This window comes from Carassius auratus, chromosome 22 (assembly GCF_003368295.1).
Source record: "Carassius auratus strain Wakin chromosome 22, ASM336829v1, whole genome shotgun sequence".
Lineage (NCBI taxonomy): Eukaryota > Metazoa > Chordata > Actinopteri > Cypriniformes > Cyprinidae > Carassius > Carassius auratus.
In genome coordinates this window covers 32,012,140-32,035,829 of record NC_039264.1, presented here as the reverse complement: position 1 = coordinate 32,035,829, position 23,690 = coordinate 32,012,140, and the positions used below count along the sequence as shown (strand labels likewise).

General features: G+C 34.1%; 1 long non-coding RNA gene across 1 annotated transcript; it reads left to right on the top strand.

Moving 5' to 3' along the window:
• Positions 1-933: 933 nt before the first annotated feature.
• LOC113040410 (uncharacterized) lies at positions 934-1,432 on the top strand. The gene is made up of 2 exons (XR_003275220.1): positions 934-974; positions 1,177-1,432. It is a non-coding gene; the product is annotated as an uncharacterized LOC113040410 (long non-coding RNA).
• Positions 1,433-23,690: the final 22,258 nt, after the last annotated feature.

Genomic DNA, 23,690 nt, shown 5'->3' with positions numbered 1-23,690 from the left:
ATTACAAACTGGAGGACTCTAAAGCATCTTTTCACAAACTATGAAAAGTTCATTGTGTTTATTGTCTGCCCTTAAATACTACTATCATTCAGGGAATTTCACAAAATACCTAATTCTATTTACTTTTAATGAAAAGTGAAATTTGGGTTTATTATATTTATGTAGCATCTTTCACAAAACCCTTTGCTTCACAGCAGCTTTACTGAAAGTCACATGAACGTGTACAAAGTAATAAATGTTTGCTGTGTCTCAGACTCACACTTGATTGGTTAAATATACTTCAGAGAAGTAAATATTAATAGTTTAATGTTTAAATCTATTTCTTATGGCAACCAACCCATTGAACCGTGGGAGTGAGCTTTGCACAGACACTCAAAGTTCATTTAAAAAATATATAAAAGTTCACTTTAATGTATTTTAAAATAAGCAAGAATTTCTGCAGTGTTAGAATTAATATATTATACAATGTATAATATAAAGTTCACAACTTTAAGATTTAAAGAAGTGTCAACATTTATAGCAACACATTAGCTATTAATACAAAGGAAGAAGTGACCCTAGAGACAGATTACTGAACAATATATCAAGAAGCATTTCAAGAAGTAAGCAATGTCTTGTCAAATACTCCCTAAATTATTCTCTTCTTTTTTCAGCTCGTCTGTCTGTTCCTGTCATCAGCAGAAACTCTTCACAATGTTCTTCATCATCATCTTCATCATCTTCATCATCATCTTCATCACAGCAGAATTGTTCATTGTTGTGTTCAGTGGTGAATGTGAGTCATGTGACTCTCTCCTGGTACAAAGGAAACAGTTTATTGTCCAGCATCAGTGTGTCTGATCTCAGCATCAGTCTCTCTCTACCTCTGGAGGTGGAATATCAGGAGAAAAACAGCTACAGCTGTGTGATCAACAATCCCATCACAAACCAGACCACACATCTGGACATCACACAACTCTGTCAACCATGTGAAGGTACAGCAGAGCTGATACATGTGTTTTTTTTTTTTTTTTTTCATTTGAAGCTCATAGTTATTTAGCATAAAGCTATTTTTCAAAAAAGGTATAATTTTTCTTACATTGACAGAAAAGTACCTGCTCTTTTTAAATTCCTGACAGAGACTTAAGTTGGTTTGTTGAAAATCACTAATTTATTACTGCTAACTTATTATTTCAGAAGTCTGTGTCCATTGTTGTGGTTCTATTGAAGCTGTGATCCGATTGGTCCTCTCGGCTCTGGTGGGAGTGGCCACCGCAGCAGTTCTGGTTTATGACATCAGATCTAGCAGTGGCTAAAATGAGAACAGATTGTACAAATATTGTGACGTATGTTGGCATTTTGAGCTATTAATATAACCATATATATTCAATGATTTAAATTCAAATGAATAAAATCAACAAGAGCTTTTATGTGTTGGTGCAAACGTATTTAAAAAGCATGCTTTTTCATATGATATACAGTATAAATCACAATATGAGGAAATAAAAATGACATTCAAAATAGAATGTGGTCTAAAGGTATTGTTAGTGATGCCAAGCGAAGCTTTGTTATGGTGTAGGGCTTTCTGTAGGTCAGAGTATTTTTTATAACTTTATTCTATTCTTATATGCCTTCAATTTTATATTTCTGTCAAGTACATGCTTTTAAATAATTGAATTTGTAAAATGTTTTAATAATAAAAACAACTCATTTGATGTTTGCCAGTTGATTAATGAAGAGCTTTTACATACTATTTAACTTAATGACATGTAATTATTATTAAAATCCTTCTGTCCTAATTTTTAGGGGGTCATCCTACCCCAACAGTCTTACCTTCATTACAGACATAAAGTTCTCATTTTGTGAATAATAACACTACAGCATTTACCCAGTTTATTGTAAAACCACAAAGTCAGTGTAAACAATATGCACCTCATGATACAATATAATACTAGTTCATTTTAAAACAAGAGTTCAAAAGTGAGAGAACGTATTGTAACTTGCAGCATAAATCATTGGCTTATGAGTCTAGTACAGTACATGACACCTTTTTTTTCTTTTCTTCCAAAATACTAAAACTGTGCTACATTTAACATTAACTACCATTGTTAGAAAAAAAGAAATATATATATATATATATATATATATATATATATATATATATATATATATATATATATATATATATATATATATATATATATATCCAGAACCAAAATGACTGACACATTTTGAACAGCGTGGGGTTACACTTTTTTTAAGGTGTCCTTGTTGTACTTGTAATTACAAATTTAAGTACTGAGTAATATTTACTACATACTTCCTATATGGTTAGGGTTAGAATTAGAGTTTGGCTTAGTGTAACTTGCATGTAATTATGCATAATTTATTGTTATTATAATAGTAAGTGCATTTAACATGTGTAACAAGGACACCTTAAAATAAAGTGTTGCACAACTTGATTATTAACAAGAAGTCAGAATGCCTTGCCCGTCACACAGCTCATATTATCCACAGTGACAGTTCAGATCATGTCAGATCATCTAAAGCAGTATTAAATTGTATGTAACAAACAAAATATTCCTTGTTGCAGAAATATGGGGGATTTATAGTTGGTGAATTAAGCAGTTCAAATCAAACTCTTACTAAGAAGTAGTTAAAATCCTCCAGTTATAATGGTAAGTTTTTCTCAATATTTGTCTTCGTTGCATCTTATTGATGAAGCCGTGGCAAAATATTAGCAAAGCATTATATGTTCAATGGAATACCTGTGGAGGCCATAATCAACAAGTGAAGATAATAATCAACAACTGGAGACAATAGAGTAAAACAATGATATTCCAAAGAAGAAGAATAACAGGAAAAACACTTCATGTTTACGTCATGCTGTGAGTAATGTGATGTAAAAGACACAAGTGTTGCAGTCTAACACGTTTATCTAGCATGTGATTACACAGAAAAACAATCGGAAAGTACCGAGGTGGAATGGAAAAACCCGTTCTGAGTCAGTGGCCCCTTGATGATCATTAGATACAGTATTTTAGGGAAAGATCTATCAATGGGAATAATCCTTCAGTACAAATCATGTTACCCACTAATCCTGTTCCTGCGGCAAAGTCTCGTGACCTAAAAAATAATCACACAAATAATTAATTACAGATTTTGCTCAATAAAGGTGATGATTTCCTCTCAATGTGGTATAGGCGAAACTTGCCATCTCTAAAGCTCCTGCGGTGATAGAAAATCACACCAAGAGCTACAGCTGCAGTCACCAGCAGAAGAACAATAACAGACAGACCTGCTACAACACCCAGAGACAGACCTGAATCTGGAGCGAAAGAGAGACCGTCATTAGTGTGTATGAATGAATGAGTCAGACTGATCTATATCATCATTTATATTCCTCTGTATGAGACCAAATGCCTGTATATCTCAATGACACTTACTAATGACAGTAACGTCGAAGCTCTTTACACTGCTGATGCTGCGGCGGCGACGACGACGATTATTGCTGCTGATCGTTAGTTGATAAAGTCCAGAGTCTGTGATTCTGATGTTCCTGATGGTCAGAGATCCAGTCTGATGATCCAGCTTCAGTCTGTCTCTGAACCTCTCAGGACAATGAAAGTCTGTGCAGGACTTGTTGGGATCTCCAGTGATTTCAGCGATGAGAGTGTCATTAAAATACCACGTCATCACATGATTTCGTTGTTTTATTACTCCGGGATCTAGAGTAACAGATTCTCCTTCCTTCACAGACTTTCTCTTCATTTTATCTCGTTCAGCAGCAGAAACACCTGAAAAACATACCAACAACTGCTGGAGGACCATTTTTGGGGAAAGAAACTCTGAACAAAATCTGCAAATTGCATGTTGGTAGGGTTGGTGGTCTCATGACGAAAACGTCCCTGTGGGAATGTTTTCGCGAGATGCGAAAAATATAACAATAAATATATATCACCGCAGCTTCCAACAGAAATGTCCAGTAAATGTTGCTAAAAAGTGTTTGTTTTTTTATTCTTCCCCAGAACAGATCAGTGTTATGTGAAATTGGTTTTGTACGTGTTACTACAGTTCTGTGTTGAAATGTCCATTGAGTGGCGCTATAACTAATGCTCCATGACGTTTTAAAATAACGTACCATCTGCACTACACCGAAACCTATAGTGTGAACAAAAGTGAATTCAACATTAAAACGCAATCGCAAGCAAGCCGTTTAAACTAGTTTTTTCTATCTGTCTGCTCTTTCATCGCAATTCATATTTTTCACAGAATTCAAACCCAATGCTTTCACATACGTACAAGTCGTGACTAGCTAAGCTACCGAGCAAGCTTGTTATGTCCAGAAAGCCAAACACATGCAGCTGTAATCATGACTATGTTATGAGTGTTCTCTGTTTTAATGTATGTAGTGGACATATCTGTTTGAAAAGTAGTTTCTTTATTATTATTTATTGACCTTCAGCAGCATGTTACAATGAGCAGGCAGAGGCGAGGATCTAAGGGCAGGGAGTGCTTAAATATGGCAAAAAATACAGGACACTGGGAGCCAGGGAACACAGAAAGACGGATAAACATAAACACTGCCTGACGAACAACAAGTGGAACAAAAGCATTATTTATACTAGTGATGTCCGATTCGCGAACGAATCGTTCAATTTAACCGGTTCTTCTTATTGAATCAGTTGAACCAGTTCACCAAATCAAACTGAATCGTTTGAAACGGTTCGCGTCTCCAATAAACATTAATCCACAAATGACTTAAGCTGTTTTAATGTTACTGACACTCCCCCTGAGTCAGAATAAACCAATGAGCAGAGCCAGATGATGAACGAATTGTTTCTGTTGGACACGTCTTATTTGTGAACCGATGAACTGATGATACTGCTGTTTTGTTAAACATCGGAAAGTGTGATAAAATAACTATTTTATAATGACACCAAATTTATTTACTTTATATCTTCAATACTTTTGTCAACCGGTTTATTGAATCGAACAGTACAAAAAAAAACGGTTCGCAGAAAAGAATTGAATTTCCCATCACTAATTTATACACAAAAGAACCATAGACAGAAAAAAAATGGACACAGCGACCCCATTGGATTCAACAGAGCAAAGTGAAGTCGATTAGAAGCACTTAATTCTGGGGGTCGGGAGTACTGCGCAGACTCAAACTGAGCTTGATGACGTAGATGTCACGTGAGCAACCTGTAAGTCTTCCAATCGCTGTACCAAGAAAAATCTGAATCACCCACCGAGCGTGAACAGGAGCAAATTTTAGTAAGTATTCTGATGAATTATCTCACTTGACTTTATGCCTCCTTGTCCCCCCGATAGCCGCATAGACAGTAAAAGATTCTCTACGACCTTCTCCTCCTGTCCATACGGTAATTTCTCTACTGTGCGACAGAGAATCGCTGGTTATGAAGCAATCGTTAGCCTATTTTTTACAAAAACTGCTTCTACGGGGCCATAAGGTAAGATACAAGGTAATGGGGCCTTTTATATATTTTCGTGTTTCTTTAGAAATAATTAATGGACAAATGGAGTCTTTAAACGTCTCAGATGTAAAGTTATTCTCTGTCAAAGTGACGCCAAAATAAGTGGGAGCCAATGGAATGCTAACAGCAGGTTGGGGTCCGCTAGCTAATGGCCGCGCACAGGGATGCTTCCAAAAAATATGAATCCCTGCCCCCCTGAAAAGAACACGCTAACAAGATAACAAGTGGGAGTGTTAAATAGGAAACACCAATCGAACCAATCAACAAAAGCACTACAAACAAGGCACAGGAAATACTTCAACATAAAAGTCCAGACAGGGCACAGAGAAACTGAATCTATCAACTTACCAACATTTTTATTTAATTTACACTGTTCTGGGCTGAGTTTCCCAAAAGCATCATAAGCTTTGAAACTAATGGAGCTACACGATAAACTTACGATGTTTATGATACCTTTGGGAAATATGCCCTGATGTACACTGTAAAACCCGACAAGTTAACTTAACTCAAACCGTTTGAGTAAACAGATTGCCTTGATTTAAACCATGTAAGTTTTAAAACTTTGCATTCAAGTAATTAAGTGATTAACTAAGTGCTGATTGAGAATTAGTGATGAACAGCTGCTGTTAACAAACAGAATCACTGAAGAAAAGAGAAACACAAGAACTACTACAACTGACTTCAGACACAGACTTAGATGAAATCAACTGAAATAAAATACATGAAATCTCTCAAGATCTGATTAAACAACCCCACAAACAGCATCACCAGCTCCACTTATTAATAACCAGACTGACTTTATTTCTGTCAGACGTCTACAGAAGATCTTATTGAGAATGAACTAAGGTTTAGATGTTGATTTATTGTTTCATTTGAAGTAACCATGTTAGAGATCAGTGTTTGCTTTAGTTGGGCTCTTGACCCTTGACTTCTGTCTTAGTCTTTTCTCTGGCTGTTATAATCATGTGTTTCTAAAACGCATTTGTTGTAACTCAAAAGCCCAGAAGAAATGCCATCAGGTGTTAACCTGTACCTAGATGTAGGTTGTTATATTTTATATTGGTTTAACAACCTATATATACTTATTCAACTGCTAGCAGTCTAATCTCTGATGAAATATGGGTTGTGTAATTAAATTGACTATAGTAAAAGTGATTCTAAGAGCCAGTGGTTCTGTAATAATCAGTTAATACAAAGACGTTCCAAACAGTTTGGTCTTCCCTGGTGTCAGTTAGTCACACACAGACATCAATAATCAGAATATGAACCTCAACAATGGTGACCATAAAAGAAAAAAAAATAAAATGCTGCAGAGCATGCTGGGAGCCATGGATGAGTTTTGTACTACAATAGTACCCAGCATGCATTGCAGCATGTTTTTTTGTCACCATTGTTGAGGTTCATATTCTGATTATTGATGTCTGTGTGTGACGAGCTACTGGCATAGAAGACAAATGTATGTGTACAAAATGTTAATGAAATCATTTTTAACTGATTATCACAGAATCACTGGCTCTTAGTGTCATTTTTATTAGGTACTCTTCTACTAATTACACATTTGTTTAATCAGAGATTAGACTCTGTATAGATCTATATTTGTGAATAATAGTGAAAAATTATCATCACAGCTATAAAGTACAACAATCTACATGTAGGTACAGGTGAACACCTGATGGCATTTCTTCTGGGCTTTTGAGTTACAACAAAAGTGTTTTAGAAACACACAGTTATAACAGCCAAAGAAAAGACTAAGACAGAAGTCAAGGGTCAAGAGCCCAACTAAAGCAAACACTGATCTCTAACATGGTTACTTCAAATGAAACAATAAATCAACATCTAAACCTTAGTTCATTCTCAATAAGATCTTCTGTAGACGTCTGACAGAAATAAAGTCAGTCTGGTTATTAATAAGTGGAGCTGCTGATGCTGTTTGTGGGGTTGTTTAATCAGATCTTGAGAGATTTCATGTATTTTATTTCAGTTGATTTCATCTAAGTCTGTGTCTGAAGTCAGTTGTAGTAGTTCTTGTGTTTCTCTTTTCTTCAGTGATTCTGTTTGTTAACAGCAGCTGTTCATCACTAATTCTCAATCAGCACTTAGTTAATCGCTTAATTACTTAATTGCAATGTATATCTTCTTTCAATGAACTCAACTGAATTAAGTTCAGAGTACTCTTAACTATTAGTTTCTTCAACTTAAATGGTTTAAGGCAATCAGTTTCTTCAAATGGTTTGAGTTAACATAACTTGTCAGGTTTGAGTGAGGCTGTGTCTGAAGTCAGCTGTTGTTCCTTTCTCTCTTTTCTTCAGTAATTATGTTTGTTAACAGCAGGTGTTCATCACTAAAGCTCAATTAATCACTTAATCACTTAATTGCAATGTATATCTTCTTTCAGTGAACTCAACTGAATTAAGTTCAGAGTACTCATAACTGTTAGTTTTTTCAACTTAAATGGTTTAAGGCAATCGGTTTCCTCAAACGGTTTGAGTTAACATAGCTTAAGGATATCTGTTTACTCAAACCGTTTGAGTTAAGTTTACTTGTCGGGTATTACAGTCAAGATAATTGGTTTACTCAAACGATTTGAGTTAAGTTAACTTGTCGGGTTTTACAGTGAACAAAGTGAACTCTCTGCTGACTTCCTCCAGACTGAAGACCGACGTGTTCAACAACACTTCTTCTCTAAAACACACCCAAAGACTGTCAGTCCACCATTATGTGCAAAAAAAAAGACATCTAGAACAGTTGAGAAAACAAAAAAAAAAACTATAAATATTCCTTTTAGTTTGTGGTTTTCTAGACGGTGTGTTATTGTCTCATTGAAGTGATTTGCCTTGTTGGTTTCCTAGTTTGTATGTCAAATGAGAAAAAAAAAAGTGTTTGTTAAAATAAGAAATATAGGCATAGATGTTTATTCACTGAGCTCAGATGCTAACTCACTTGGTTTTATGAGCATATTATCTTGTGCATGTTGTGCATTAAATCTCTTTCTGGCAGTGGAGGGTAGATCAGCCAAAAACTGTACTCAAGTAAAAGTAAAAGTAAAAGTTGCAGTCCTAATAGTTACCAATATATAACTTACTCAAGTAGCGAGTTACACTCTAAAAAACACTGGGTTAATATCAACCCAATTTGGGTTGTTATTAACCAAAGGGCTGGGTAAATATAGGACAGAACTCATCTAATTTTACATAGCAAATTAGGTTGTTAATTTAACCCAGCATAAGGGGTTAATTTAACCTAGATAAAGTTTATAAATTTTTACTATATTACTAGCTTATTTTTTAATTCATAAATTAAATGATTTTTACTAAGGGTGTAACGGTACGTGTATTCGTTTCGATACAGGGCTTTCAGTACGGTGCACGTGTGTACCAAATGACCGAATGCAATATTTTGTGTGCGGAACATAGGTAAATTTTTGTGTTTCCAAACGAACATATTAAGTGGCGGAAGTCTCCGCGTTCAGCGCAAATCCCGCCCGCCCTGCAGCTGATTCTAAGGCCGGTGACACACTGGCTGCGTGGCGTGAGCGTGGCGATTCTGCTGCGTGTCAGTTGCGTGATGGCTGCTTCACGTTTTCTGTGTATTTACACACCAGAATCGTGCCTGACGCAAAATAGACTATGTGTGACAGGTGCAATTTGCCAGTGTGTCACCGGCCTAAGGTTTTCAAAAGGCATCACGCGAGTGTGAACATCATTACAACTAGGAAAAAAAACGATTGTAATTCAAACGCAGCTCCCGTCGGCATTTAAACAGACCTTTGCTCTTAATTCCGATCGGTCCAACGCAATAACGAAATCTGAGCAGGTCTAAAAACTGAAACTGCTGATGCTGCACTTTACACTTTGGAAAAGTTATATATATATATTTTAAATATGAGCAGGCCTACAACCTGGGATTGGTAATGCGGCACTGTGATCATAGTTATTTATTTATATTTTTCATTATATTTTATTATGTGATATTGGTTTGAGAATGACAGTATTTTATTTAGTTGAGAACTTTGCAGCAGTATTTTTTTTCTTTATATATCTATATATATATATATATATATATATATATATATATATATATAATTTTATTTTATTAAAAAGTATTTAAAAAAAAGTGTAAACAAATTGTTAAAAAAGTCTGGAGAAGGCGTTTTATATGGACCACAACAGGTAAGTGTATTTTATTATTTAAGTTGGTGCGTTTAACAGTTTCTTATCAGTATTGTTTTTTTTTTGTTTTTTTTTCATTAACTGTTAAATTTAAAAAAAAAATCTAATTGATGTATATGTATTTAATTTAATTATGTAAAGTCACTGTAAATTGCCTTAAACCATTAAAAAAAAAAAAAACAATTTCTATGTTGTTTGTAATGTTAGTATATTTAATTGAACTTATTTGAGTCCACAAAACAAATAATTGTCTTTATACAGATGCATCTCAATAAATTATAATGTCTTATAAAGTTAATTTATTTCAGTAATTCAACTCAAATTGTGAAACTTGTGTATTAAATAAATTCAATGCACACAGACTGAAGTAGTTTAAGTCTTTGGTTCTTTTAATTGTGATGACTTTGGCTCACATTTAACAAAATCCCACCAATTCATGATCTGTACAAGTTTGAATATTGTGACATGCCAATCATCTAATCAACTCAAAACACCTTCAAAGGTTTACTGAGCCTGTAAAATAGTCTTTCAGTTTGGTTCACTAGGCTACACAATCATGGGGAAGATTGCCGATCTGACAGTTGTCCAGAAGACAATCATTGACACCCTTCTCAAGAAGGGGAAGCCACAAACATTCATTGCCAAAGAAGCTGGCTGTTCACAGAGTGCTGTATCCAAGCATGTTAACAGAAAGTTGAGTGGAAGGAAAAAGTATGGAAGAAAAAGATGCACAACAAAGTCTTATGAGGAATATCAAGCAAAATCAATTCAAGAATTTGAGTGAACTTCACAAGGAATGGACTGAGGCTGGACTCAAGGCATCAAGAGCACCACACACACAGACGTGTCAAGGAATTTGCTGAACCACAGACAATGTCAGAGGCATCTTACCTGGGCTAAGGAGAAGAAGAACTGGACTGTTACCTAGCGGTCCAAGTCCTCTTTTCAGATGAGAGCAAGTTTTGTATTTCATTTGGAAACCAAGGTCCTAGAGTCTGGAGGAAGTGTGGAGAAGCTCATAGACCAAGTTGCTTGAAGTCCAGTGTTAAGTTTCCACAATCTGTCATGATTTGGGGTGCAATGTCATCTTCTTGTGTTGGTCCATTGTGTTTTTTGGAAACCAAAGTCACTGCACCTGTTTACCAAGAAATTTTGGAGCACTTAATGCTTCCTTCTGCTGACCAGCTTTCTAAAGATGCTGATTATATTTTCCAGCAGGACCTGGCACCTGCCCACACTGCCAAAAGCACCAAAAAGCTGGTTTAATGACCATGGTATTGTTGTGCTTAACTGGCCAGCAAACTCACAGACCTGAACCCCAGAGAGAATCTGTGGTGTATTGTCCAGAGGAAAATGAGAAACAAGAGACAAACAATACAGATGAGATGAAGGCCACTGTCAAATAAACCTGGTGTTTTTATATATTAGTGATGCACAGGTCAGATTAATTTCTAACCCGTGGGTCCTGCTTTTATGAAACTATTTGGCCCACCCCAGCCCGTCCTGCAAATAAAGTAAAATTTCTTTAACCACCCCGACCTGACCCACGCATTGGGGCCATCACGAAAGTTATGTAGCTACTTAGACCTGCGTATTGTAACCTTATCAAAGAACATAATAAAATATGAAAACATATATTCCAAATATTTAATATAGGCTATATGGAATTGCACTAATAATGGTTTGAGAGAGTTGGCGGGGTTTTGCGTGACATCCACCAGTGATTCTATGGCTGTATTGCGTTTACATTACACTGAGATTCGATCACAATGTTTCCTCAAATACCTCTGGACCAGGACACGCTGATCAGATAACATTCCAATCAGAAGTGAATTTGTCAAGCATCATCAAGGTTTTCTGGTCCACCTTTGCCCTAAACACAGGCTTTCTTCAGTACAGTCTTCAGTGTTAAATAAACACTGCTCAGTGTGAAAGTTCTCAGTTTTCGCTGCGACGCCTGGGAATAAGTCAGGGATTTGGTGCCTTGCTGAAGGGCACCTCAGTTGTGGGTATTGAAGGTGGAAGAGAGCTATGGTCATTCACTTCCTCGTCTTACAATTTCTGCCAGTACTGGAAATCAAATGCATGACCCTCAGGACACAAGTCTTAAGATCTCAGCAGACGATGAATAAACAACTCCACAAACAACATTACCAGCTTCACTTACAAACCAAGTTGACTGTGTTTCTTTCATACATCTTCAGAAATTATTATTCAAAATTAACAGAGGTTTAGATGTTAATGTTTTATTAATACAGAGTTTGTCTGTCTGAATTTGCTCACTTGTTTTCATACACTCAACATAAAACGGCTGTAAAATTATTATTATTTTATTATATATATATATTAATACATTTCAAAAATTTCAATGTACATTTTCAAAAATGGTTCATTATAACCATCAGGTTGTTACAGACAAACAAAGAATAAACATTCAGTCTTAATTTAAATTGTAAAGTTATACAACTTTTAAGCTAAAAATATAGGTTTACATATGGTTCATAGATATCAGTTGGTTAGGTTAAATTTATGGTAATAATATACACCATTTTTCTGCATTTGTGTTTCTAATAATCACATTATTTACATTATAGCTGCCAGAAAGAGAGAAAGATAATATCACATAAAGCACATCTATACACACATTTCTATTATACAAACCATTTTTATATCAATATGTATTTCAAAATCTTAAATCTTTTTACTCTCTGTGTTTTTATATATGGTTTAATGCTGTTTTTATAAATAAAAAATTAAAAAAAAAATCATCTGATTCTGAATTCATTTTTCGATATTTATATATAAAAATATATCATTATTATTATTATGACACACATTCTACTAAAATATAGGCATGATTCATAGATATTTCATCTTTCAAAATATTAATTGTTCAAGCTTTGTTTTGCTATAAAATAAAATAAAAATAAAAACAATTATACCACACATACTTCCATCTATACCATTTTAAACATCCAATATATCTGAATACCAATTATATCTGTTCTGATTTCTTCTTTTATCCTCTTGTAGATCTGACGTCATTGACAAGAAGAACAGCAGCAGCTGCAGAAGCCACGCCCATCAGAACAGTGATGACCAATCGGATCACAGCTTCAACTGTATCACAACAACTGATGTGTGCTTCTGAAAACACACACACACACACACACACACACACACACACACGTGAGCAATAATAAAACATAACTGTGATTTAAACACCCTGGCTTTAGCAGCATGGAACTCAAAATTTTAATCAATTGATTAATCGGGCTGAAAAAAAATCTAACCCATTTAGAAAGGCATGACTCAGGTAAATGATGGCAGGTGTGTCATGATTTCAGGCATCTTATGAACAGAGTTGACTGATGTCCAGTTGGAATATGAGGGTACAAAAAAAAAAAAAAAAAAAAAAAACAGCACACACACATAAGACACATGTCTTTGGTGTGAGAGACCCGGGTTCGAATCCACTGTGAGACACCAATGTGTCCCTGAGCAAGACACTTAACCTCTAGTTGCTCCAGAGGCGTGTAACCTCTGACACATATATAGCAATTGTAAGTCACTTTGGATAAAAGTGTCAGCTAAATGTAAAAAAAAAAATGTAAATGTAAAAAAATAATAATAATAATAAAAAAACATTAGAATACTAAGAACATTGCCTTTGCATTTGTCCAAAGGAACTTTTAGCAATCCATATTACTAATCAAAAATGAAGTTTTGATATATTTACAGCAGTTCCTCAATATCCTAATGGTTTTTGTCTTAAAGTTTTTATAACAGATCAGATTTACATTTTAGTCTGTGACTGGTCCTTGTCTGTGAAACCAGGGGTGAGGGTTATAGGTGGCCAAAAAGTGTTAACCAGTTAATGCGGCTGAAAAACATCCTGCAATATTCCACAGAAATAAACACTGGACTAAAAACACAACTGGAGAGAGCCAGTGCATGTATGCCTATTTTACCCTTGTGCTTTCATCACACAACAGAAGCAAAAGAGCAGTGATCATTTGACACTAATACTGTATATGTAGGACATTTCTCAAATCAAAACAGACTTCTCCCTACATTTGTTCTTGTTTAGGAAGCCGTTTACCTCGGATTAAATAGGAAACATAACTGATTTCATACAAAAGGAAACTATAGCCTGACTTTGCTTTTACTTGCCTAAAATAGATGACAATTACATTGCAATGCTTTATTTTTTATTTTTTAATAAGTTACTTGATTGTGTCCTTGACATTGACAGAAAGACAAATAACCTGCACAGCCTGTGTAAATCATGGATAGGTCTTATGTCTGTGTAGTAATAGATTCTCTATGGCAAATATTAGGTGCTTGTTGCAGAAACATGTACTGTATGAGTCTCACATATGCACCCACATTACCTTTAAGTTTATTTCTTTGGCACAATGCACATTTTATTTAACTATCCGTTATCAAAATATGTGTGGCAATGCAGTGTGCATTGTAACAGTAATTGGTGTAAGTTAATGTGTGTGATGTATAACAAACATTACAAACATCCACACAGCTGAGAGAAGGCCGAGCATCTAATCTCCTCCAGTTTATGTGTGAAGATGCAGTGGCACATAAAAGCTTGAAAATAAGCCTCGTATGCTGCTTTGGTTCTTTTTTTTTTTTGCATGAAGAAATTTAATATATAATGGTTTTGTGGTATCAATTTTGTATATTAATTTCAGTCATTTTGTTTTTGTTAATAATTTCATATTTGAAACATTATACATAACATAATATCAACTATTTTTATTTGTTGTAAATGCATTTATACAAAAGGGTACTACAGTGATGGAGAGTTTAGTTCAAACCTCAAACACACCTGAACCAGATAATCAAGGTGTTGAGGAATGAATGAAAATAGCAGGAAGATGTAATGAAGCAGAAGGGGCTATACCTGATATATACCATATTGTAGATGGAGTGAAATTTCAACTTCCATACCTGAACATGGTAGACAGAGTTTGCTGATGTCCAGATGTGTGGTCTGGTTTGTGATGGGATTGTTGATCACACAGCTGTAGCTGTTTTTCTCCTGATATTCCACCTCCAGAGGTAGAGAGAGACTGATGCTGAGATCAGACACACTGATGCTGGACAATAAACTGTTTCCTTTGTACCAGGAGACAGTCACATGACTCACATTCACCACAGAACACAACAATGAACAATTCTGCTGTGATGATGATGATGGTGATGAAGAACATTGTGAAGAGTCTCTGCTGATGACAGGAACAGGAAGACAAGCTGAAATAACAATGTTATGTAATTAAGAATATGTAGGGAATAAGGTATATAATATATATACACAGGGAGTACAGGGAGATGGTGTACAAAACTTACTCCCACATTGCTATGGGATAGTTGCCAGAGAATTTATTCCAAAGTATTTATTTATTTATTATTATTATTATTATTCAATTCTAAATGAATAAAATTAAGTATTTGGTGAAGCTACTTTAGGGATAGTAATGATTAAGGGCAGACGACAAATACGCTGAACTTTTAATAGTTTGTGAAAAATAACCCTTGAGAGCATCAGATTTTAAAACTAATATTAGTGTTATATTTTCATATATTTGCATCTGTTCGTGTAAGCTGTGGCAGTGACAGAAGCCCATCAAGTGTTTTTGAACAGGAACTCATATGATAATAGTTCCATCACTGGCCTGACTGTAAAAGAGAGAAAACGAGCCTGAGCTTTTACTCACCATAGACAATAAGATTGAATCTGTGTGTGGTCATTGTTGAGGATTTTATGGTTATTTGATAAAGTCCAGAGTCTGTGGTTCTGGTGTTCATGATGGTCAGAGATCCAGTCTGATGATCCAGCTCCAGTCTGTCTCTGAATCCCACAACATCACCATGAGATGTGTCGAAGATTTCATCCTCTTTAATGATACGTGCTATAAGAGTATCTTCAAATCCAAACTTCCACATAATTATATCTTCTGTCTGTATTTCAGTAAGACCAGAGTCTAGAGTAACAGATTCTCCCTCCGTCACTGACACTGACTTCACTGCGTCTGGATCAGAAAACACACCTGAAGAACAGAGACAGTTTCTCATTTACACATTGAACTTGTTTTAAAGTAAAAGTGATGGTTTAATTAAGCTTTAAACTTGTTTCAGTTTTGAGATTATTGACAGTTTGTGGAATATTTGGTTCTGACAAAAATATTTAAATATGTTTACTTAATTTGTAATTTAGATTATATATATATATATATATATATATATATATATATATATATATATATATATATATATATATATATATATATATATATATATATATATATATATATAAGTTTGGAAACATTACTATTTTTAATGTTTTTGAAAGAAGTTTCTTCTGCTCATAAAGCCTGCATTTATTTGATCAAAAATACAGAAAAAACAGTAATATTGTGAAATATTATTACAACTTAAAATAATAGTTTTTTATTTGAATATACTTAAAAAAAAATAAAAAAAAAAAAAAAAAATTTTGCATCTGTGATGCAAAGCTGAATTTTCAGCATCATTACTCCAGTCTTCAGTGTCACATGTAACATCAGTCTATCACGAGATTACTTAGAAATCATTCTAATATTCAGATTTATAATGAGTGTTGGAAACAGTTCTGCTGTCTAATATATTTGATGAATAAAAGTTTAAAAAGAACTGCATTTATAAAAAAAATATATATATATATATATATATAATTATATATATTATAATAATATATTTTCTTTACTATCACTTTTTATCAATTAAACACATCCTTGCTGAATAAAAGAATTGATTTTATTTAAAAAGAAGAAAGAAAAAAAAATACTTAACCCAAATTACTGACGAGTTGTGTATATTGTTATTACAAAAATATTTATATTTTAAAAACATAGCTTCTTTTATTTTATTTTTATTTTTTACTTTTTATTCATCAAAGTATCCTAAAAAAGTATCACATGTTCTGAAAAAATATTAAGCAGCAGAACTGTTTCCAACTTTGATAATGAATCATCATATTAGATTGATTTCTAAAGGATCATGTGATAATGATCCTAAAAATACAGCTTTGCATCACAGAAATAAATGATAGTTTAAAGTATAATAAATTTAAAAACAATTATTTTAAATTGTAATACTATATCACAATATAAATGTTTTTTCTGTATTTTCAAACAAATAAATGCAGACTTGATGAGCAGAAGAAACTTCTTTCAAAAACATTAAAAATAGTAATGTTTCCAAACTTTTGGTCTGTACTGTATATATATATATATATATATATATATATATATATATATATATATATATATATATATATATATATATATATATATATATATATATAGAAAGTACACTAAAAAAAGTAATAAGTAAATTTACTTAATTTTTATTTGGCAAGTTTTTGCACAAGCATTTTTCAAGTAAATTTAACACATTTGGAAATTAAGTAAATTTACTTAACTAAGTTAAGTAAAAAAAGTAAAATAATAATAAGTACATTCTATTGAGTAAAATTTAATTAATTAATATTAAATTAATGCATTTAGCAGACACTTTTATCCAAAGCAACTTACAGTGCATTCAGGCTAACAATTTTCACCTATCATGTGTTCCCGGGGAATCGAATCCACAACCTTGCACTTGCTAATGCAATGTTCTACCACTGAGCTACAGGAACACTTCTAGATTTTGTGAAAAATAAGTGAAAATTTCACTTACTTACTTTTTTATTTTGGAAAAGTTTTTACACTAACAAAAAACCCGAAACAGATATTCTAGAAATTTATAAATGTAAAATATTTTTTTTCAAAACAGTTTTATCAAATGAGGGTAAATAAGTATCTCACTTCTGTCTCTTTAAACCAGTTTACAGCAAAGACAGCACGAAGGACTGGATTCACATGATAAATATTCTGCAATTAAGAAAACAGACAAAAGAAATAGCACTGTAAAACCTGATAAGTAAACTTTACTCAAACCGTTTGAGTAAATAGATTGCCTTGATTTAAACCCTGTAAGTTTTAAAACTTTGCATTCAAGTAATTAATTGATTAACTAAGTGCTGATTGAGAATTAGTGATGAACAGCTGCTGTTAACAAACAGAATCACTGAAGAAAAGAGAAACACAAGAACTACTAATTTTAACAGTTTTGCTATAGCCCTATATCAGGCCAGCAATGAGCATAGCAAAAAATAGCCTTAAAATTTGTACATGTAATTTTTGTCCATGCAGCTTCTTATCAAATGCAAGTAAACTTTGGAAACATTTTAATTTGCATTATTTTATTTTATATTTTAATTATTTTACAGCATTATTAAATATAGCATTATTTATTATGCCAAAATAATGCATATTTTAAACGTTTCAAATATTTATTTGGATTTAATATTATGATGTTATGCATCCCACTAGCTGTTAAATGTTACATTCATACACATTATATGATAAATGATTCAAAAAAAAAAAATGCAATTACAAATCCCAACCGCTAGATGGGAATTGTAGCTACATTACTATTGAGTTGTTGTGTTGTTTTGAAACAATATATTTGCATTGAATTGATTGCTGTTATACTTTTCAACTTTGTGAAGAACTATATTTTCCTAACCTGATTAAATGCACGTCACTGTTTACGTCAAATTCTTAAATTTGATCAATACATTAAAGGGGGGGTGAAATGCTATTTGATGCATACTGAGTTTTTTACACTGTTAAAGAGTTGGATTCCCATGCTAAACATGGACAAAGTTTCAAAAATTAAGTTGTACTTTTGAAGGAGTATTTTTGTTCCAAAATACTCCTTCCTGTTTGTCACAAGTTTCGGAAAGTTTTTTTTCCAGTATGGCTCTGTGTGATGTTAGATGGAGCGGAATTTCCTTATATGGGTCCTGAGGCACTTCTGCCGGAAGAGCACGCGCCCCGTATAGCAGAGCAGAGAGAGGCTATGCACAGACATTCACTGGTCAGAGCGAGAGCGTCGCGAAAAGTCACAAAAGGAGTGTGTTTTTGGTTGCCAGGGCAAGACAACCCTGCACAGATTACCAAAAAAAACAGCATTAAGGGACCAGTGGATGGAGTTTATTTTTACAGAGCATCAACAGAGTTGTGCAAGTGTTTTTGTTTGTTCCCTGCATTTCCAAGATGCTTGTTCACAAGGCCCAGTTTGACGACGGATTTGCGTATCGTTTATTTCTTAAGCTTAAAATATCTCTGCCTCCTTGTTAATGCGTCCCCTCCCATGCAAGAGACCCGGGTTCGAGCCCCGCTCGGAGCGAGTCGTTGCTGCTGCTGCTCTCGTTCAGTTTCAGCCTCGGGATCTGATTCTGGATCATAAATAAATGGCTGAATCTGACTGTAAGCCATGGTTTGTTTTGGAAGATGGGTTTTCCCTCACGGTAATGTCACAGTTTATACATGCTCTCAACTCAAAAGCCTACTGGCGCTCGTGATTCTTTAGCTCCGCCCACACGTCACGCCTCCAGCCGGTCGTGTTTTTCCGGGAAAAATCGGTACAGACTATCTTTCTCTTATGAATATAATCAAACTAAAGGCTTTTTGGATTTATGAAGGATGCAGTACTACTCTATAGGTACTCAAGATTAACAGGATATTGAGTGCAAACGAGCATTTCACCACCCCCACCCCCACCCCCTTTAAAGGGGTCCTATTTTACTCTTTTACAAGTCTTGATTTAGTTTTGGGGGTATACTAGAACAGGCTCTCATACTAGGTTGTTCGAAAAACATAAAATTGTTCATATATTTGACATTATTACAACACCTCTCTGCCCAGTCTAGCATGAATGGCTCAAATAGTTCTTGTATCTTTTTTTATATATATATATACAGTATATATGTATATCACGATTCACAATTTTATCACAATTCTTTGTCATGTTGGTTTTACTATTTTGCAAGTTGTCTTAGCATTACAGCCAAACTAATTTCCCTATTTTAAAGACAAATCCTTTCAAGGTAACAAAAAAAAAAAAAAAAAAAAAAAAAAAAAAGAATGGCAGATATTTAGGCCAAAGGGGTTGAAGATAAAAATCTTTGTTCTTATTTTTTAATAACAAAGATAAACTAATGTCAAAGATACACATCATAAATACACACAGTATACAAATAAAACAAACAGTGCTTTATTTTCAGGTGCAATAGGTGTATTTAGCAGGAGCATTCAAGAAATTGAATGAACAAATATAAAAATAAAATACTATATTGGTTCCTAAAGCAACTGTATGAAATTTATTCAGTCAAGAGCAGTGAATGATTTTTCTCTTCGTGTTTTGTTGTTTTATTAACATTAAATGAATAGTTCACTCAAAAATAAAACAAATCTGTCAACTGTCTTTCAATTCTGTCATAGTGTTTTATTTTTATACCACCATTTACTCAATCAGAAGTGGTTTTAAACCTGAATGAGTTTCTTTCTTCTTCTGAACATAAATGCTATTCTGAGGAATGTGGAAAACCAAACAGAGTACAGTATGTTTTGCTACTATCAAATTCAATGTGGACCAGCAACAGTTTGGTTACCCACATTCTTCAAAATATAATCTTTTGTGTTCAGCACAAATAATAAATGAATACAGGTTTGGGACAACGTGACAATGAATAAATAATGACAGAAATGAAATTTTAGAGTGATCTATTCCTGTACAGTAGCGAATTCCTGTATTCCTTGACAGTATGTTTCATAGGCCTACTGTCCCTTTAAGACCTGCATGCATCTAATATACAGGAACACATATTTTTGTCTCTCAACTGTTTACTTTCATTTTAGAAATAACCAACTTGAATCTAAATGTTAACCTTGTGTTTATTAACAGTATTATCGTAAAAGATAACAGTTCATAATCAGGCACTGTTTGACAGGCTTAAGTCTGCGTGCTTTGGGTGTATATGGCGCTCAAGCAAAGGTCAGAGCAGCGTGTGGATGAAACATTTAAAAAATGCATATGTAAATAATGAGAGAGTAACTCAAGCGCTGTGTTAACACTGCTGTGAATGCATGTGTTGTTGTAAAGTACATGACAGAGGCACCAGAACTGCAGCTGACAGAATGTGCTCTGTAGCAAGATACTATGATATTTCTTCAAAAGCAGATCGTGGAGACATTTTTATCATCCTCGATCAAAAATCACCATATCGCATATCCCTATAACCCTACCTTTTGAAATACAAGATGTGATGTGATTGGTTAGCTGGGACAGTGTGTGTTGTGATTGGTTAGCTTGGACAGTGTGTTTTGTGTTTGGTTAGCAGGGTCAGTGTGTGTTGTGATTGGTTAGCTGGGATTGTTAGCCGGAAGTGCTAAATGCAAAACAAAAAAAACAAAAAAATGCAAAATGCTAACTCTCTTCCGGGTTTATTTCTACAAAGTGACATCACAGTTCCACCACTCTATAGTGTTAGGTGTCATTGGCTTTTGATGTCGCATTCACTTGTGTCTAGTTCACCTGTGTCTAGATATTTAGTTTAAACAAAGCTATTAGGTTGCATTTACCTTTGTATTTGATTATTGTTAGGCTACTTCTTATTTATAAAATCCAGCTGCTTTTAGATCCTTAGATTACATGCAGCCCACAGCAAAATTACAGTCTGACTACTAGTTAGGTTGTTGTTTAACTAAAAAATTAATAAATTGGTTAACTTGGGATCATGAGATATTTTGCAATGGTTTTGACTAGATCCTGATCTCAGTATAAGGCCAATAGACATGAGCTGCTGCTCAGTTAAGAGCTGATATGGAAGAGGTTTGTCTTAAGTTGCTTTGTGAAAGATGACTCAGCAGATTGGTTGAAGACCGCATGGAAACTTTATTTTCAGACACATTTTTTTTTTATCACACTGGGTGAGCTGGGTTTAACTGTTAAACATATGTATTGCAAGATCTTTTTTTTTGTTTGTTTTTTAAACTAGCTTCCCTTTTTTTCATAATTTTTGCTCAAAGACTGACAGACAGAGGTGGTCATGTTTAGCGGATGTATGTTCCAGTGTGAGTTTTTAACAGCTGTGTGTGAAACTCATATATACACCAGGGGTCTGTGCTTCGTAGCTCATATAATACATTTGAAATGGCAGATCTTGTACATTTATATTTAATCTTTTAGCAGAGACTTTTATCCAAAGTAAAACTAGAAAAATAGAAGCAACAACAGTATACAACTGCCCTGACAAGTCTCAGTTAGTCTAGCACAGAACCCGTAGCTATGTATTTTTTTTTTTTTTTTTTCAAGAATAAGATAGACAAGAAAAGGTAAGTGCTTGTATTAGTTGGTCTAGTGCTGGCAAAAAAAAAAAAAAATGTGTCTTTAGATGTTTTTTGAAAATGATTAAAGACTCAGCTAATCGAATTCAGCTGGGCACAGTCTAGGAAAAGGTCTGTGAGAGTGATTTTGAATTTCTTTGGGATGGCACTACAAGGCATTGTTCAATTGCACAACACAAGCTTCTGGAGGTCGCGTAACGCTTACGAAAAAGAAGTTTATTCAAGTGTGCTATTAGTATACTTCTTTTACACTAAAAATAGGAAAATATACTTTTAGTTTACTTTTTATGTACTTCTCAGAAATGCTCTTTATGTACTTCTCAGAAATATACTTAAAATTATCTTTAAGTATACTTGACTTATACTTACAAAAAGTCTAAATATATTTGATCTATAGTCCTAGAATCTGTGTTTTCATTTTTTTATGGTAGAGGGTGCTAGTATGCATCTTCTGTACAAAATTTTCAAAAATACACAAGTGAAGAAGAAAAAGAAACACCACCCAGCAGGCACAGTACATCAATGTGACATCAGGAAGACGTTGGACTCCAACTAATCCAACGTCAGTCAGACGTCATATTTTGGTTGAAAATTAAAGTCGGGTTGACGTCTAAACTCAACTTTGTTTGATGTCAAACTCCGACATCAGACAGACGTTGAATTTTGGTTGGAATAAGCACCACACTGCACCACACATGAAATAACCTGATTCGCTGATGTTTTTTAATCTAACAATTATGTTGTTCCATTAGTACATTCAAATTACAAACCCTGTATTTCTGCCACATGAGATCCAGCAGTATTATAACAATCAGTTAAAATCTTTTAACAAACATAAGCTCAAAAAACTTAACCTACGCTGACACGCACAAGACATCAACAATCAGCGTATGAGTCTCAACAATGGTGACATGCTTCATGCAGCAATGCATCCTGGGAGCCATGCGTTTTATACTATGGTGGCTCCCAGCATGCATTTCTGCATAAAGCATGTCACCATTGTTGAGATTCATATACTGATTATTGATGTATATGTGTCTCAAAATTTTTTTCTCCCAAAATGTATTTAAAAATAAAAATTCAGAATGTCTGATCTGGGGAAGAAAGTATTGTCTCTTGAATATTGTTCATTAATAATAAATAACCACTTTGGGTCAATGACGATAAAAATCATTTTCCTCATTCATTTTTCTTCATGATGATGAAAACTATATCACCTTACCTTTGTTTATGGCTCCTTTTATAACAAATTATGTGTTTTGGTAAACACTATTACGGGAACCACAAACTTACTAAACAAAGAGTAAACTACCCAACTAAAGCAAACACTGATCACAATAATGGTGACCACACATTTTCAAATAAAACATCAACATCTCAACCTCTGTTAATTCTCAAAAATAACTTCTGTAGACGTCTGACAGAAATATCCTCCTGAGACCCAGCCCATTGACTTATGTCCACTGTAGTGGACATTTGAGTTTCATCCCTCTCCTTGTAATCTTTTGTGCAAGTCTCTTAATTCCTGCTGTACTGTACAGAGGACATCATAGGCTTTTTAGTGATATGTTATTTGATTGGCTGGGAGGCCGGGAACCCCCTCAGTCTTTCAATCCAAAATGGACGGCATAGGAACAAGATAAAAGGTGAGTAAAATATTGTTTGTCTATGGTTTTGTTACTATGATAATCATATATTTTCTTGTTCATTAAGGTGTTAGGAATCATATATTTAGTTCTGATAGCAAA